This window comes from Oryctolagus cuniculus, chromosome 4 (genome assembly GCF_051225735.1).
Source record: "Oryctolagus cuniculus isolate XC-2025 breed Fujian yellow rabbit chromosome 4, ASM5122573v1, whole genome shotgun sequence".
Taxonomy (NCBI): Eukaryota; Metazoa; Chordata; class Mammalia; order Lagomorpha; family Leporidae; genus Oryctolagus; species Oryctolagus cuniculus.
Genome location: NC_142870.1, coordinates 146,049,449 through 146,069,325, shown reverse-complemented (window position 1 = coordinate 146,069,325; position 19,877 = coordinate 146,049,449).

Genomic DNA, 19,877 nt, shown 5'->3' with positions numbered 1-19,877 from the left:
TACTTTTCTAATTTTCCATTAAATAAAGTCACTAAGTATGTTCCTATAATAATTTTCTATAATTTGTATTCAATTGATACAAACAAAGCTAATAAATAATACTTAACCACATAAGGTTGTTGTAAGGATGAATTGAGTTCAGGCTGCAAAAAATAAAATGTAGATTATATTCAAAGTATAATTTCATTTAAAATGCTAAGTGAGTAAAAATTTGTAAAATTGAATTTGCTTCTCAAAGAACTGTAGATCAATTTTTCATACAAAAATATTCAAAGTGATTTATTAAATTTAAAGGGTAACATATACTTGAATATGAGGGTGCTTCAGAAAGTTTGTGGGAAAATGGAATTAAAAGAAAAGTTGATGTTTGTGCAAAACAATTTTTTTTAAACTTTTATTTAATGCATATAAATTTCCAAAGTACAACTTATGGATTACAATGGCTTCCCCCCCATACCATCCCTCCCACCCACAACCCTCCCCTTTCCCACTCCCTCTCCCCTTCCATTCACATCAAGATTCATTTTTGATTATCTTAATATACAGAAGATCAGCTTAGTATACATCAAGTATGGATTTCAACAGTTTGCTCCCACACAGAAACATAAAGTGAAAAATAATAGATGATTTTTTTTTAAATGATGATGAAATCAGAGCAGACCTATTGTCATGTTTAATCCCAGTGAGAGACAAGTTGGGAATTGATAATTTCTTTTTTTTTTTTTTTTTTTTTACAGAGGATCAGTTTAGTATGCATTAAGTAAGGATTTCAACAGTTTGCACCCCCATAGAAACACAAAGTGAAATATATTGTTTGAGTACTCGTTATAGCATTAAATCTCAATGTACAGCACATTAAGGCTAGAGATCCTACATGAGGAGTAAGTGCACAGTGACTCCTGTTGTTGACTTTACCAATTGACACTCCTGTCTATGGCATCAGTAATCTCCCTATGCTCCAGTCATGAGTTTCCAAGGCTATGGAAGCCCTCTGAGTTCTCCGATTCTTATCTTGTTTAGACAAGGTCATAGTCAAAGTGGAGGTTCTCTCCTCCCTTCAGAGAAAGGTACCTCCTTCTTTGATGACCTGTTCTTTCCACTGGGATCTCACTCGCAGAGATCTTTTGCCAGAGTGTCTTGGCTTTCCATGCCTGAAATACTCTCATGAGCTTTTCAGCCAGCTCCGAATGCCTTTAGGGCTGATTCTGAGGCCAGAGTGCTATTTAGGACATCTGCCATTCTATGAGTCTGCTGAGTATCTCACTTCCCATGTTGGATCACTCTCCCCTTTATTTACTCCATCGGTTAGCGTTAGCAGGTACTAGACTTGTCTATGTGCTCCCTTTGACTCCCAGTCCCTCCACCATGACCAACTGTGAACTGAAATTGATCACCTGGAACAGTGAGATGGCATTGGTACATGCCACCTCGATGGGATTGAATTGGAATCCCCTGGTATGCTTCCAACTCCACCACTTGGGGCAAGTCAGCCTGAGCATGTCCCAAATTATACATCTCTTCCCTCTCCCATTCCCACCACCATGTTCAACAGGGATCACATTTCAGTTAATTTTCAACACTTAAGAATAACTGTGCATCAATTACAGATCTAAACCAGTCATATTAAGTAGAACAGATAAAAAAACTACTAAGAGGAATAATGTATTAAGTTGTTCATTAACAGTCAGGGCTATGCTGATCAAGCCACCGTTTCCCATAGTGTCCACCTCACTCCAACAGGTTTCCCTCTTGGTGTTCAGTCAGTCGTCACCGATCAGGGAGAACATATGTGCAAAACAATTTTGAAATCCATGCATAGTTTTTTCTTTTTTTTAAATTTTAGGTAGGTTATGCAAGTTTCATGTATTTCTTACGTACAGATTTAGGAACATAGTGATATTTCTCACCCTACCATCCCTCCTGCCCATGCTCCAACCCTTCTTCCTCCTCCCTCTCCTATTCCCACTCTTAATCTTACAAAGATCTATTCTCAGTTTACTTAATGATCATAAGGTTAATTGTACACCAAGGAAAGAGTTCAACAAATCGTGTGCAGAATAAAAAAATGCCACATAGGTTTTTCCTAATCTACATTTTCCATGAACTTTTTGGTATATAGATGGATTTCAAAAAAATTTGGGGTCAACATAAATTTTTATTCCATTTTCCACGAGGTTTTTGGATCACCTCCATGTTGTAATTAGTATCAAATTTTGAAAAAATTATTTATATTTCAATTTACCCTTTTGAGGTTTTAATTAAATCTTGATTATGAAAATAAGATTACCGCCGGCGCCGCGGCTCACTAGGCTAATCCTCCGCCTTGCGGCTCCGGCACACCGGGTTCTAGTCCCGGTCGGAGCACCGGATTCTGTCCCGGTTGCCCCTCTTCCAGGCCAGCTCTCTGCTGTGGCCAGGGAGTGCAGTGGAGGATGGCCCAAGTGCTTGGGCCCTGCACCCCATGGGAGACCAGGAGAAGCACCTGGCTCCTGCCATCAGATCAGTGCGGTGCGCCGGCCGCAGCGCGCTGGCCGCAGCGGCCATTGAAGGATGAACCAACGGCAAAGGAAGACCTTTCTCTCTGTCTCTCTCTCTCTCTCACTGTCCACTCTGCCTGTCAAAAAAATAATAAATTTAAAAAAAGGAAAATAAGATTACCTGCAGTTTGAGCAACATTCATCGATAAAGTTGAACAGGTAGAGATTCAGTGTTAGACCTCATACAAGTTGCAGGTAGACTTCCATGCATAGGAACTAAATGAAAGGTAATACAAACTTTATAATATTGCAAAATATTCCGCATCCAGGATGAGCAACTTCTGTGTTCCTCCAGAACCACAAATTAAAAGACGAGGAGAAGGAAATAATAATAATAAAATAACAAAAAATAGACGGCACTACTAAAATTTAACATCATATTTTATTGTCCCAGACCTATTACATTCATGCTACCTGAGAGGAAGGCTTTGACGTGCTGACTTGTCCTTCCTCGTGCCCAAGTGCTTCCACCTCTCCAGCTCCCCTTGTCTTCTTCTAATGGGGACACAGCACAGGTGCATACCTGACTTGACTTGTGTTTCAAGAGCAGGATTGGGACAACCTGGATGTCTCTGAGCAGCACCTGCAAACTTCTCCCAATTTTCTTACACCCAACCCAATTCACATGTGTACACCACCAGCCCAAGCCCTGTGAACATACAACAAAGCACGGTTTTTAGAGTCACATGGAGGTGGATCTGGGTCCTTGCTCCATTTCTTATCGGTTATGTACTCTCAGGCTACTTACCTACCCTTTCAGAGCTCCAGTTTCTCATCTTTCAAAGGGGATAACAAAATACACATAGCTGGTTTGGGATGAAGAGTAAAGAAAGCGTGTTTGGCATGGTGTCTGCAGGCTAGATGCTCAGCAGTTGTTGCTTCTCTTCCCCTCATTCAGGCTTCTTGCCCCTCTCAAATCCTGCAGGAGAGTCAAGGTTTCTCAGCCCCAGTACTCTGCACCTTGCCGCTGAGTGGGGCCCCTTTCTTCCTCCTTTTGGATGAAGCAAGCAATTAAGGACTCGGGGGGACAACCTGCAAGCAAGAACTTAAGTCAACGAAATCCAATAAATGACTTCTTCTATTATGTAGAAATCATGGGTGCTCGTAGCTACTAATTGGCTGTCTTCCCTATTTTCCTTTACAGTGTGTAAGTAGTTCCTTAGCACAATTTTATTTTGGAGCTTTCTAATTATATTACTCCAGGCACCTACTGTCAATGAGCTTGCCCATGAGGGAGGGGGGGAGGTAGGGGGGTTATTTATGCATTCTTATATTCCACCAGCATTTATGGAGTAACTCTGATAATCTCAGCGTTGCAGATCATGCCAAAGTGTAATATGTGATCCCTGCCCTTGAGGAACTTAAAGACTCACTGGTGAGAAATAATAACTGTATGGGGAATTATTCAATCAAAGGTGTACAAACCAGACGATGAGTATTTAAGGGGAATGATGTTGTGGGAGGTTCAACAGTAATAATATATCTATAGCTATTTTTATATCCATGAAAATAAAGCCAATAGAAAAATATACCCAGCAGAAGGGAAATGGCGTAAACAGAGCCCTGGCAACTTGACTGAGCCAGTGAGGAGTCTGCTCCAGTTGGAGTGAAAGCTCCATGTGGAGTAATTGTGTTCCCACAGACACAATTAAGCTCTCAAAGATGACTATAATGCCACAGTGTTATTCCCGCCCCTGGCCTTTCTCTTCCTCGGATCAATCCATCATCAATCTAGTCTAACAAAACATTCTAAGTACTTTGTGAAAAATATCACCCTCCCATACCAAAACTGGCAGTGATTTCCCACTGCCTGCTCAATCCCACTGCTCACTGAATCCAAACTCCCCCATGGCACCTTGCAGCTCAGATGCAAGCGTAGGGAATGTCCCAGGTGAGGGCTGTGTCGGTCCATAGTCATTTGGCCTGGTACTGTCAGGGCAACCTCAGGTAGGACTCGAAACTCAGTCAATCTGTAGCAGGCTGATGGTTAAGTTGATGATTTTGTATGGCCCGTGGATGCTGTCATAAATATCCAAGTGGCCCTTGGCAGAAAGACATTCCCCACCCCTGACAGAGCCTCCAGGGTTGCATTGTAGTGCAATTGGTTAAAGGAAGGATAGCAAATTGAGTTTGAATCCTGGTCCAGCCATTGGCATGTTACACAGACCCCTAAGGAACACAATCCAACTTCCCTGTACCACATAGATCGTTGAAGGAATTACAACATTTAATGTACATAATACTACTGCTTGGCACATCGTCCACAGGAAATGGAGTTAGGCTATTAGTAGAGGAATAAAGACATTGATTAATGGAGCAAGGGAGTCTGGAGGGAAATCTCTTCTCCCAGCCCTAAAGCATCTGCGTGGTCCGAAGAAGACACAGATGATATACTTATCCCATCTGCATATGGTGCAAAGTGGGGAGGGCTAGCAAATATATTGGATGATAAAATCATTCCCAATACTGTGCTAAGAAGCAACTAAAAGGAATGGATTTAAAAAGAAACAAGGAATAGAGGTAAACACAGCCCAGTACTTGTCGTGCTGGTAAACCAGCTCTCTGGAAGAAAAATAAAAAGTCCTGGCTAGCAGCATTTGCTAAATTGTGTGCTATAAGGACTTATACCATAGCCAGTGTCAAGTTTTCATAGGATGTCCTGAACCCAAATTGGAAAGAGTTGCTAACTTGGCTTTCATGAGCTGGTGTGAGCGGATTCCAGGATACCACCAAAACCAGACAGATCTAAACAGGAAATAAACAAATGGTATGAGAAGAGATGTGCCTACTACCCTCACTGGAAGTGGTCTCCACTGACGGGAAAGCCATGGGTGCATCATGGAGAAGTGAAAAGTGACAGAGGAACCTTGGCCCTGTAGTCCACAGTAATGGGACCCAGTGCCACCTCCCCTGCTTGCTGGCTGCATGGTCTTTGATGAGTCCCTAAGCTCCATTTTAATCCTCATTTCCCCTTGTCTAAAATGAGGATGCTGATGCTGATGCCGATGCCTGCTTGATAAATGCATTCTCAGAGGGACACAGGAAACGTCGTGCTAAGAGCGAGCTCCGCAGTACGAAAAGGACAGGCAATCAAAAGGGGGAGAAGAGGCAAAAGGTGCGTGTGGATCATCTGTGTCTGCATCACTGATCACCCAAGGCTTGATTCTGTAAACAGCAGCTCTCTGGGTGCCCCTGGTGGTGGTCACAGTTTGGGCTGGGCTCAGAGAGAGTGGCTTTGTTCTTGCCCAAGAGGCTAGCAGGGCTGGCTCCCTCTGACGGTCGATGGCCACACTCGCATATTTGGAAGTCAGCTGTCAGCAGGACTCTAGGAGGCCACAACACCTTGGATCTGTCATCCTCCCGCAGGCCAGCCCGGCGTTTTCAGTTGCTGCTGGTGGTTACAGAGAAGCAGGAAATGGCACTCACCGGTGCACAAGCCACTTCTCAAGGCTCCTGGGTCTCTTCAAGGCTCCCATGTCCTTGCTTCATCGACCAAAGCAAGTCACGTGTCTAAGATCAATATGAGGGAATCTCTCCCATGGTGTGGATCCGTGGAGAATTAATGTGACCGTTTTTCTAACAATCCACCACAATGTAAGAGCAAGTAATTGATACAAGAGAAAACATAAATGGCAAAAAAAAGCATGAAAAAATACCCAACAGCACTAGTAGTAGAAAAATTAAAATTTAAATGAGATATTCTTTAACATCTATCAATGTGATAATCAAAAATTGATAAGAACTAAAGGATGGAATTAAAAATGGAGAAATGAGAAATCCCACTGGAGATCATAATTTGCCTACTCATAGAACTCAGTAATCAAAATTCAACTCCGCTGCCATTAATCAATATTGAAAATATAAATGTGAGTTCTAGAGTATCAGACAATAAGACTTGCACATTACAGAAGGCGTTTTGTTCTATGGATATATGCATATACAGCCAGATAATAAAACACGGATAAGAAAGAGGCACACCAACTTCAGAATGATATTTTTCTCTTGGGAGAAAAAGATGAGGAGCAAAGATCAGAAAACAAAGGAGGTTTCAATTTTTTTGTGTATTTCATTTCTCAAAACATTTAAAGTATGACAACAAAATGGAATATTCATTAAATTTGAGAGGCAGGCCCAGGAGCATTTGTTATGCTGGAAGTATCTGAAATATTCTACTAGTCTTCATCTGCTTTGTGACGCTAAGAGCAGGATTCCACAGGCTGGGCCACTGATGAAGAAAAAGTTTATTCCCTGCAGTTCTGGAAGCTGGGAAGTCCAGTATCGAGGGACTGGCCCGTAGCAAGGGTCTTCTTGCTGAGTCAGCACCTGTCAGACAATGAGATCGAGAGAGACCTGGACTGGGCTTTACAGCAAACTTCCTCTCTTGACAGCAAAACGCCACCCCAGGTAAGGACGCTCAGCCTGTCACGAAGGCGGTGCTCCTGTGACCCGCTGACCTCTTAAAGGTCCCACTCCCAACACTGGTGCACTGCGGATTACGCTTCCAACACGAGAACTTGGTGGGACACCTTCAGACCATGGCAGTGGGTTTGCAATATCTTATAATTAAAGTGACATTTACAGAAATAACAGCTAACAGCTCCTTTAAACGAAAAGAAAAAAGGTTAGAGGAACAAGAGGACTAATGGTTTTATAACCGCTTAATTTCACTGCCTAAAAAATGTGTTTCAGGGTACATTCGTGGATGTAGAGTGGAGCCAGCAGGTGCGCACAATCCTGCCCCGCTCTGTGGGGGTCAGACCATGTCTGAGCATGCTCTCTAAAGTACACTTGCTGCGGCCAGCACTGTGGTGTAGCAGGCTAAGCATCCCATGTAGAGGCTGGTTTGAGTCCCAGCTGCTCCTCTTCTGATCCAGCTCTCTGCTATGGCCTGGGAAAGCAGTGGAAGATGGCCCTAGTCCTTGGGCCCCTGCATCCACATGGGAGACCCAGAAGGAGCTCCTGGCTCCTGGCTTCAGATTGGCCCCACTCTGGTCATTGAGTATGGAAGACATCTCTCCCCATCTCTCCCTCTCTCTGTAACAAAACCTCTTATATAAATAAACAAAAATCTTTAAAAAAAAAGAATGCCTCCCAGCAGTGCGAGGGTGGCCATTCATTTGGTCAACCCTGCCACTTGTGCACCCACCCCTGTTGTCACCGTGCCAGCCCTGAGATTCCACAAAGGACAGGAACACGGCTCCATGTTCTCAGGAGCCTCCCTTCTGTACGGCACAATGTCAAGTGCACACAGGATATGGGCCTGGGGAGTAGGGGTGGTGGAGAGGAAAAACTCTGCCCCAGCCAAGCTGTAGGGGGAGTGATGGCAAAGCTGCCAGTCACCCCCTCCCACAGCGGCCTGAATCTGGAGGAACCCTGAAGACTTTAGATGGAAGAGCTCTGGGTGTCTGCCTGGACTGACACTCTCAGAAATCAGCATGTGTGCCCTGGCGGGAGGGGGTCCCCCCACAGCCCAGCCTTAGCATCACCAGGAGAACTTCAGCCCCCAGGCAAAACGAGATGAGAGCCCTATGCTCTATAGGCCCATTGTACCCCTCGCAGTCTGAGCTGCACAAAGAGTTTCTTTTTTTTTTTTTTAATGTTTTTAACTGTACTGTCTTTTTTATTTCTTTTCAATCCCCTATTTCCTATTCTGGAGTTATTGCCAAGAAATATTCACAGAAAGCATGCTAGGTTTCTGACAGTCTGTCATGGTGGAGACAGACGAGTGCTTCCTGTGTGTGTGCTACAGGCAGCCTGGTGTCTGGCTGGGCTGGGGCAGGGATGGGACGGCTCTGAGGACAACCTCTGTAGCTGCTAGCTCCCGACCACCCCAGGTGGCCTCCCTGCAGTACATCTGCTGACACGACGCAAGAATGCTGCAGAGCAAGGGACGGGTGGACAAACCCTGTGAAATGTCTTCACCGGGTTTTTAGGGTTCTAGAATGATGATTGCAGATAATTCCAGAAATGTTTAAGAAGACGGTACTGTCAGGCAATCTGATCTTTCGGAGAAAATCAGGTGAACACTGTGATATGGAGCCTTGAACATGTTTTGCACCACATACAGAAGCTTTGAGATAGGAAAGGGGGACCCTGCTATAAGCAGGTGCCCGGCACCTTGCTCCCCTCGCCCATCACGTTGCACCTTGGAAGCCTCTCCCATGCCTGGATATGCACACCCTGCTTGTTCTTTTTGGCACTGTTCTAAGCACCAGGGAACAGTAAGCAAAACTAAGGTGTTGCCCTCCTGAGGTTTCATTTTCTAGCACAGAGCAAGAAATAGACAAATCCACAGATCCATCTGGTGATGTCCAAGGTCACATTTTACGAAAGATCCTGCACAGTGCAGGTTAGTGAGGATTTGGAAGGATGCTGCTTAGATGGCACAGCCGTGGAAGGCGTCTCCCAGGGGCTCTGCGCCAGGGGTCTCTCTCCTCCCGCTGCATAACACGGCGCTCCCAAACAGAATGGTTTACAGTGGTGAGCTCTATTATCCCACAGTCCTTACAGGACTGAAGCACCACAACCCAGGAGTGCCTTAGCCTTGTCCTCTGCTTCCAGGGACTCTCACAAGCCTGTAGTTACCCGAAGGCTCCACTAGGGGCGCACTCACTCCCATGAACACAAGGTTGCAGGCTGCAACTCCTATTTTTACAGGCTGTTCTTTTTTTTTTTTTTTTTTTTTGACAGGCAGAGTGGACAGTGAGAGAGAGAGACAGAGAGAAAGGTCTTCCTTTTGCTGTTGGTTCACCCTCCAATGGCCGCCGCGGCCGGCGCACTGCAGCCAGCGCACCGCGCTGATCCGATGGCAGGAGCCAGGAGCCAGGTGCTTTTTCCTGGTCTCCCATGGGGTGCAGGGCCCAAGCACCTGGGCCATCCTCCACTGCACTCCCTGGCCACAGCAGAGAGCTGGCCTGGAAGAGGGGCAACCGGGTTACAGGCTGTTCTTGAAGGACCTTTTGTTCTTCATGGGCTGTTGGCCCTAGGCCTCCCTCAGTTCCAAGCCACCGGGGCCCCTCCATGGAGAAGCAGGCAACAGCAGCAGCCTGCGTCATCAGAGAGAGCAAGCACGGATATGGGTGCAGGGTGGGGAGACACAACGGAAGCCACGATATATTATTATATTTTCATACTATATATTGTATGAAACTATATATCAAGTATCAGAAGTGGCACCCATCTGTTTTCTTATTTCCTAGTCACTAGTATCAGGTCAGCAGGTGCATCCCACACAAACGGGAAGGAACACAAGTTGGGAACACGGAAGGGGGGATCCCAGCGGTCACTTTGGAACCGCCCTCCCATAGTTGCTGTCTGACCCAAGGCATAAAGAGAGCAGGTGCTTCTCTGGGAGGGAAAGAATCCACCAACAAGAACGGGCAAAGCGAAGGGCGCACAGTGGAAGCCCCTGGATCACAGGGAGGAGCAGCCCCAGGCCCCTCTGGCTGGAGCCGGGCAGGGAAACAGTGGTGGGAAGTTAGACTGAAGAGGGAGGCAGCTGACCAGACCACGGCACGCCTCGCAGGCCGTGCGAAGGACTTGGAGTTTTATATCAGGAACGAGAAGCTAGAGTATTCCCTAGTCTGCATCATCCTATTTATTTACCTAACCCTCTACCGATGAGGTTGATTTCTAGTGTTTCTGAGAATGCCACACCCTTCGTGTGTGTGTGTGTGTGTGTGCACACGGGGAACCTAAGGGGATTTTTCTGGATTTAAGTATTTGTGACTCAAATATGGATACACCCATATTGCCAAACTGCATTTAAGAAAAAAAAAAAAGGCTTTGCCCATTGGTTCCCAAGACAGCGTGCGGGAGGAGGGCCCTGTGCTAGACTTCTAGTAGGTAGACAGCAAATCCAGACTAGCTGCTACATCACCACATCCTACCCCTCCCACCACCACCACCCACCCCACCGCATGGGAGCTTCTGGAAGACTGAGACATTATCTTATGCATCTTTGTAGTCCCAGGAGTCCCTCCCACAGTGCGCTGCACAATTATTTGTGTGATGATTTGTGTTTGTGTCAAACAAAGAAATTCACACTTGAATGAATGAATGGATTGCATGCCCTGTCTTCATATGAAGGGATTTAGCTGCCAACTGTTACTTTGTGTACAACTGGGAATCCTTGAAGGATTTTGTGGAGATTAAATAACATAAAGTAATGTTTTAAGAAGGAATTTAAGGAATAAGTACATTTGCAAAGAAGATTTAAAAAAAAAAAAAAAAGCCTGCAGCTCTCCCCGATCGTCACACAGGCACACGGCCAATGTGTGTTTGGAAATGCAATTTACGATATATGCGCTTCAGACCACGAGTGTGGAGGCTCAGCCACCCTCTCCCCATGTCACAGCGCACTAGGCCTCCCAGCAGAATCCCCTCTCTCGAGACGCACACACCAAGGTGCTCGGTGTTTCGCTCCAGGCACTCTCCAGCCTGTATCGTGGCGTCAGACAGAGCAGACAAGTGCAGCCCCCAGCCACCTCCAGCCCATCCGGCACCTGGATATAGTCTGCTTCACAGGCAGAATATTTTCTAAAAATTGAGTGAACACCCCAGAGGTTTACATGTTGAAAAACACAAACACCTTGTGCAAAGGCGGAGGCCAGCGCGCCCCTGGGAGCCCTGCAGGTGCAGCTCCCTCTGCACAGGTCTGTGTCTTATTTCCCATCCCCATGGGCCTATTATCTCATTGCCTACGTTGAATGGACCAAAGCCACGTGAATGTTCAACCCCCGCTTCAGGGCCATCATCCCAAGTAGACACTGGCCTTGTCCTCACTAGGGAGTATTTCAGCCCCAAAAACTCCTCAGAGGCATGGAGCCACAGATCCCTAATGCTTGACGTGTTTTTTTGAGAAGAGGACCCTAAAGCAAAATACCTCTGGACTTTGTCTGCAAATCTAACTTCTCAGACATGGGACTTGCTTAACGACCACTTCTGCAAGATGCACCCCTAGAAATATTCCTTGAAAGACATTTGGGGCACACAGTCTGGGGAGATCTAGAGCCCGTCAACCCCTAAAAAGAATATCTGGCACCCCAGAGGGGATCCCCTGGGAACAGAGGCAACACTGCCCATGGCAGCCCCTGACCAGGAGAGGGGTGCTGGCGAAGGAGAGACCCCACTGCCTGAGCTCAGGGGCCCAGACACAGGCTGTGAGAGGGAGGGGGTGGGCAGGAGACTTGCTGGAGCAGGTCTTGGAACACTGAGGCTGCAAATGGCCCAGAGCGGGGGACTTGCAAGCTGCTGAGTCTTTCAGAGTTGTCCCCCAAGCGGAGGCAGGGGATTCCCCCCCAATCAAGTGGTTTTTGAAGGAGACAGTGCTACCGTGAGGTGGCGGCTCTCACCTGTTTGCAGAGATGCGGCCGTGAGCCCTTGGCAGCTGCCACCCCTGCATGGAGCAGACCCAGAGAGGAGGAGCCTCCAGAAAGGGGGACACGACCGGACACACGGATCACAGCACCATCTCCCTCCTTCCTTCCTTCGTCAGGGCTGAGCAGAGCCCTCTCCTTCCCTCCGGCTGCCCTCTGAAGGTCAGGTGGTAGGAGGTGGATGCAGGGCTCTTACGTACAGCTCGCAGCCTGGAGCATGGGTAAAGGGTCCTCCGTCTGAAGCACAGTTCTGATTATATAACTGCAACATTCCAGAACCCTCCAGGGACTCCCCCTTTCCTTGTTAAGGAAGAACAAACATTTCATCCCGGCATTCTGGGCCTTCCACATCTATTCCACACTGCTCTTCCAGCTTCTCTCTCATTGTTCCCTGCAAAGCTCAATACTGAATGGCATCCCTTATGGGGTCACCACAGCTCACCCCCTCCTAGCCTTCACTGCTTAGTATTCCCTCCATTTGGGGTACCCCCTCCCCCTCTCCCTGTGCTGAATTCTTGACCACCTCTCTTGGTGCAGTTCAAATGGTACCCCCATTCTATCTAACTGGAAGTAGTCTCTGATCTTTATACCATGAATTACATGCAACTTATTTCATATACAAAATCTTAAACTTTTGAAGGCAGGATTTAGGCTTCATTAAGTGCCTACTAAGTGTCCATTATAAATATTCATTGAATATTTGTGTGTGAATGGAAGGATGAACAAATGGATGGTTGCATGGATGGATGGATGGATGGATGGATGGACACATGGACAGATCGATGAATATATGGGTAAAAAGGGGTGTGGATGGAAGAATGGCAGGCACGGGAAAGACTTCTGCTGTTGAGGTGATGCTGAGCATTGCTTTCCTTCTCCTCCTTAGCTCTGTGTGTCCTGTGCAGTTTAGGAACAAGAGGTAAACTCCAAAGAACTGTGTTATCTCCATCGAAATGTGGAAATCCCCAACTGAGTATTTAAGACAGTGGGACATCAATGAGACCCCTTTTCAGCTTGGTACAAAAGAAGCCAATACTGCATCCGTGCCATGAGAGCTTACCACATGACAGTCCCCCAGCCAGCTGTTACACTTCAAGTGGCACCACTTGGAAGACTTCTTGAGCCTCCGATACTTGTTAACAAAACAGTATGCTGATCAGCTCCAAGAAGCTAAATCGGAGGCAATCAGTTTTGGCAGCTGCTTGGCTGATGAAAGGTGACACCCAATTAGAGAACATGATCCACCCCAAACAGTGTATGCTTCCAACCTGCCACGCTATCTACAGCTGCAATCCTGGGACGGACAGCCATGATCCCACTTAGAGGCACAAGCTGCCCAGAAGCCGTAATGTTCGCCCCTTACCCTTGTGAGATGCATATTTCATCTGCATCCTCCCAACAACCCCATGAGCTGGGGTGGGAAGGTACTCTCATGCCCCTTTGACGTTTCAGAGGGAAAATACTATCCCAGAACAACACCACGTTACAGCTAGTGGGTAGCAGCAGGGCCACAAGTCAAACTCGGGCTTCGACTCTTTCCCAGCCACAACCCCCTTGCAATTAGCTGACCTCATCCATATACCTTTGTCTCTAGGTCTACAGAGACAGATTACCAAATATATCACCAATTTATGAATAATTTGTACAGTGACATCATAGCGGTTTTTAGAATTTCAGCACAATGCCTTGTCGGGGGATTATTTTTCATGCCTGATCTAAATTATTTCTGCAAAGTGTAATCTCCTCCTCCTTTGTCTAGTTACAAGCTTTTGGAGAGAGGGTAGGATCTGATTGTCCAAGGACAGTGGTCCCTAGTGAGTGCCTGGAGCAGAGTGTGCAATGGAACAAGTGTGATCCGGCCCCTGGGGGAGCATGTGCCTGGGACCCACTTACACTGGCTGAGCCCAAGCCGCATTAGACGTGCTTGCCAGTGAGATGACCACAAGAGAGGATTTAAAAGAGGCAGCGGGTACCGGGCCTATTGATTGGAGCCGTGTCCTTTCATGGAGTGTCCTATATTATTATTATGAGCAAATTACAGAGATATAGACCTCATGATAATACCATTCAGTGGATTTCTACCTGGTTGAATAAGTTTGGAGATGATGATTCATGGGCAATGTGATCCTATAGAATGCCTTGGACTACGATTTAATGAAGAATGTTGACCTCTGCCTAATGCAGTCCAAAAATTTTATCAAGCATTATTGCATTTGTGTCCTCTTGAGCCCACCCACCCCATCCAGGGGGTTTACAGCTGAGAGAGAGAAGCTGACGGATGGCGTGGTGGAGGCAGGACACCACCGGCAGCCTTGACAGGCAAGTTTATTGTTTCAAACCTGACCAGATGATATTTGAATGGATATTTCAAAAGCCCCAGGGTGTTATTCAGAGTATCAAGTGCACAAATGCAGGGTGAGAAGACATAGCTTGACAGCAACGCCTGCGAAAAAGGCCTCTGGATTAGGTGTCGGCTCAGTCTCACTCAGCAGTGACCAAAGAAGCTAATAGGAACTTAGATTGCATTTTTCTAGTGGTAACTAGCTCCTGTCTGCCTCTCCCAGTGGTTCTGAAATCTGTAGTTTGAAAGGGTCACTGACCAGTTGGAGAGGGGCCACGAGCAGCAGAGGAAAATGGGAAAGAAACTGGCAGCTGTGTTAATTCCATCACAAAGGAAGGTGCTGAGATGTTCAGCCTCCAGCCGGACAACCACAACCCCATCCTGCTAAAACTGAACTACCATCACGTGGGAGAGGGACTATTCTTACTGGGTGAACCCTCAGGGAAAGGCTGGAGCTACGGGGTGGAAGTTAGAAGGAAGCAGATTTGTGTTACTGCAGATAAGAAGGGAGAAGCACTGAACCAAGCCTAAAACGGGCCCAAACCAAGAGACCCTGGTTTTTCAGGGCAGAGTGGTCCCAGTCAGGTGCAGAGCCGGGATGCCAGGCAGGTGCCCTGAGGATGGGCCATCACCATCTGGCTCTCTGTCTCTGCTGCTTCCAAGTCTGTGTGGGTCCACACATCCTGTGCCTCCCTGCCCTTGGCTGGTGCCTACGCTGAACCACTGAACATTGAGTCTTGTATTGTTCTTCAGTCCTTAACATCAGGCCTGAAGGTTCAGGTGACAGGGCTTCAGCATCCCCATTGTTTCTCAAGGGACCTCCTAACCAACTTCTGCTGCTTCCCTGTGGCCTTCCCCAGCCCTGCCTGCACATCAGTAAGTGGTGAGGCGCCTCACTGAGCATAGTGCGTTGTTCAAGGTTAGAGAATTAGAGATGCTAATGACAGCAGGATAGGCACTAGAATGCTCCTCAAATCTCCTCCAGGAAGCTGTTTAGAAGCAAGGGCCTTCCTTTAAGGATCTGAAGATCAAAAAGCTCACTCAATAAACCAAATGACAGCTACAAGGCAAGGGAAAGGAGTCAGCACTGGTTGGAGCCCGACCCTGGGACCGGCACTGTGTTGTGAAAAACACATTATCACCTGGGATCTTCACACTATCCCCTGCTCAGGCCTCACCATCCCTTCCAAATGGCAGATACTTGGGATGCAATGGCTGGCAAGCGGCAGAGCCAGGATGAGGATACGGAGCTGTACCACGGCACAGGCTCATTCCATTCCCATTGGAGGCCTTTTCCACTCCATCGGGATTTCACCCTCCACCCATCTCAAGTCCATCGTAGAATTTCATTCTGATAAGTGGACTGCTTTGCTGCAACACTTGGGGAAAAACACCACTCCACAGGGCTTTGATTAGCAACATGATCATTCCTTGAGGGGCCGGCGCCATGGTATAGTGGGTAAAGCCACCGCCTGCAGTGCTGGCGGGTGCTGGTTCAAGACCCAGCTGCTTCACTTCCGGTCCAGCTCTCTGCTATGGCCTGGGAAAGCAGTAGAAGATGGCCCAAGTCCTTGGGTCCCTGCACCCACATGGGAGACCCGGAGGAAGCTTCTGGCTCCTGGCTTCAGATTGGCACAGCTCCAGCCTTTGCATCCATTTGAGGAGTGAACCTGCAGATGAAAGATCTCTCTCTCTCTCTCTCTCTCTCTCTCCCCCTCTCTCTCTGCCTCTGCCTCTCTGAAGCTGTCTTTCAAATAAATGAATAAATCACTCAAAAGAAATATTCCTTGAGAAAAGACAGATCAGAGCAATGCGGGGAGCTGACCCTGAAATCAGATTCAGGCGGCCACCTCTGGAATCATGGAAGAAGGGGCTGCGGAGGGTGGGGTCGGCTAGCCCAGGCTCCTGAAGAACCAGCCCCACTCCCTCTTTTCCACGTGTCTCTAGTTACCACCCAGCTGAAGCACATGCTTGTAGTAAGAGTCGTTTTGTGCACCGTAGCCTAAAACTTCAGCCTGCGCTTACATAAGAGTCATAGAAATAATGCAATACTGGCTTTCATTTGCTATGACTAATTTGCCCTAAGGAAACCCGGTGTTAAAATAAAATAGTGAGCATTATCAGCTGCAATGTAATGTTGGCTGAGAGAGTGATCCTGGAGCCCAGATTCCCTCGCTCCTCCCTAGCTACGGATCTCCCTGGGCCTTGGTTCCCCTCCTCTTCCATTATTTAATTTCTTAACGTGTGTAAGGAGAGCTGCTTGGTTTGCATTTTCCAGACAAAGGAGTCTGTGCTGGACATTCCCAGCCCAAGTGCTGAGAAGAGCACTCCACTGTCCAAAGTCAGTCGGGAGCTTAGACGAGAGAGACAGGCAATCTTCAAACACGGCAGGGAAAATGGAATTAAAAGACGAATATATGTTGGCACAAAAAAATTTTGAAATTCCTACATACAAGAGGTCTTCAAAAAATTCATGAAAATGTATATCATGAAAACCTGTCTGTGGGTTTCAAGAAATTTTTACAGCAAAATAGACTTCCCTTCTAATGATGGTATCCACAAAGCTTCCGAAGTCCCCTTGCACATCTCTTACACTACTCAGAACAGCTCCCCGACTTGCCACACCCCACACACCCGCAACTACTGCAACTTCTCAGCCAACTGGAACTGAGCACTTGGCTACAGTGCACAAAACTACTCCTACTGCAGTCTTTTGCTTCAGCTGGGTGGTAACCAGAGATACGTGGAAAAGAGGGAGTGGGGCAGGTTCTTCAGGAGCCTGGACAAACCAAGCAATTCATTTGCTGATCCTCCAGTCATTTCTTAATTCGACAAAATCACCATCCGCATTAGTTGACTGTTTGCTTCTTTTATCCCACTATATTTAGGGGACTCCCTTTGATTGAGGCAGCCTGGGGAAGGAACAGAGAATTGCTCAATATCCCAGAGGTATCCCATGTTCATGTACTAACTGGCTCGCTCATTCATTCCATTAATCATTTCTTGAGAAACCACTGCATGGCCAACGATGGGTTGAATTCTAAGGATTTAGGGGCAAGCCAAGCAGAGGTGCCGTTATGGTGCCTACAGTAAGACATACACCAGATGAGAAATTAAACACTTACAACGCAAAAGTGCTAGGAAGGAAACAGCAAGGACTTGGGCTGGGTGGCAGTGGAGGGACCACTATGTAGGTAACAATGTCCCGAGAGGAGCTCTCTGAAGAGAAGATGGGTGAGCCGAATCCCCAGCTACGATAGACACCCACCTTTCCACTTCTTCCCTATTTTATTTGGGTCCACAGCATACCCAGCTACATGACCCAGCCACAGCTTTTTTGAAGCCATATGTAGCATACCTACCCAAACACACATATTTCAGCCTTCTTGGGAGCCGAGAAGAGCCAGTATAACCCTGTTCTGTCCGGCCAATGAGCTATAAACTGTGATTGGGAGGAAGGTATTGTTTCTCTAATATAAGAGTTGTCTTTTTTAAACCTTCTTCCTATCTGAAACAGATAAGATGACCAGGGAGTCCAGCTTGCAACCATAAGAGGAAAACTAAGACAGAATCTCAGCTGGTTTTGGATCAATGACTGGGGCTACCCTATAGAGACTTCTAATTGACTGACAAAACATAAACCTGTATGGAATGGAAGTCAGTATTGTCAGAAGGTTCTGAAACGGCAGCCAAGCCAACCACAGAGGGAAGGGTGTCTCAGGCAGGAAAACGGGATACACCTGGCGATGCTCAGGCGTGGTGAGCTCCGCATGTTTAAGGGAGGAGGTCAGTGGGACTGGAGCGAAGTGGGCGTGAAGGAAAGCGAGGGGAGCTCAGACTGGACACACAGGCAAGGGGCAGGGCAACTCCAGCCGGGAGGACAGGGTCACAGTCAGAGTTTTATTTCTAGGGATGAATGGAAATCACTGCGTGGCTATCGTGATGTGCAGAGTGCACCTGCCACCCACGTGACCAAGGACTGGGAAGAAGGTTGGGGAGCAGTGGGGAGAGAAGGAGGGGCCATTGTGGTTATACTGGGGAGAGAAGATACCAGGCAAAGACACTGGTGATGGAGAAAATGACACCGAAATGGCAGTGAGGCAGCCAGTTTGTAAGTGATTTGGCAGGGAAAGAAAAGTCAATACCACATGTGAAGAATGCAAACATCTTTTCTTAATCAAGGGGATCAAACTACTTAGTGCCACAGGCCAGGTCGGTGAGATGATGCTAAGTATAGCAGCTGACAGTTATGTGTTCAATGATTTACAGACATTGCCTCATTGTCCTTTAGGGCAGTTCTATATAGGTAGACGTTGTTATTAGCCCCATATTACAAAGGAGCACACTGAGTCACAAGCAGATTAAGTAAATTGCTCAAGGATGATATTGTTGGAAGCTGGAGGAGCTGAGCTTCGAATTCAAGGCTACCTGTTTCCTTGATTCAAGCCACAGGGGCTTGGAAACTACTTTGGTTGATTTTCTACTCTTGCATATTTGGTATAACCTAGAAAGTCTCCACACGCCCCTTCATGGGCCAGATCCCTATCCCCAAAGGTGAACATGACGTCTCTGTCTTCTAGGTGATAAAACCTGGGTACATGTGTTGAGACTGTTGGATGCCAGGCCTTTTAATTTATCATATCCATTTTACAGACTGGGAAGTTAAAGTGCAGGTAGTGAACAAACTTACTCAATATCACAAATGTAGCACAACCGAAGAACCAGAGGGTCTGTTGACCACTGCACCTCAACGTCTTCTCCAGGGGAGTTTGCTCCTGGAGCCCATGTCTGAGCCTTGCTCATCCTGCACAAAACATCACCTGAGTGTTACGAGGATCTCAAGAGCTGATGCTTCACCCAGCCAGAAGCATCCAGCCAGCCCAAACCTTGGAAACCAAATGAAGTCAAAGACATTGCGACTAGCAGATAATGTCGCCCAAGTGCAAAGTCGCTAGACCAAAAGTCCAGCGAGGCCCAAGGCAAATGCAGAGACAGTCACAAGACCCTGAAGAAAGTCTGCCACCTTCCAATTCTCCTTTGTCATAGCTCAAAGGACGTGTGCTCAGAGATATCAGCCCTGATGACCTCTGCTGCCTCCCTCCTGTCCCCTGCCACCACCCCATCACCTTACTCATTCTTCATCCTTTCCTCTGTAACTCTGAAACAGCATCATTCATTTATCACACAGGTGTTTATCTGTCCCTGCCCACTAGAATGTGAGCTCTGTATCCCCAATGCCTAGAACAGCGGTTACATAGTAGGTGTTCAATAAATATTTGATGGATGAATGATTGCAAAACTCAGTGAATTTAATTTTAATGTGTATTGGCACCTGGACACAACTCTATAAGCTCCAGGCAAATACGAAGAGTCTTCAAAAAGTTTATGGAAAATGTGTATTATGAAAAAAAAATACCTGTGCATGGATTTCAAAATTTTTTATGCCTAAGTAAATTTATCTTTCAATTCCATTTTCCATCGTACACAGGTTTCTCTGCAACCTGGGCACCTGGGATGGTACAAAGAGGGGATGATAGCTAACCTGATGGGATTGGGTTGGGATATGATGGCGGGATGAAGGCAGCTGAGCCAGACCCTATGGCTTTGGGGAAGCCCCCTCGT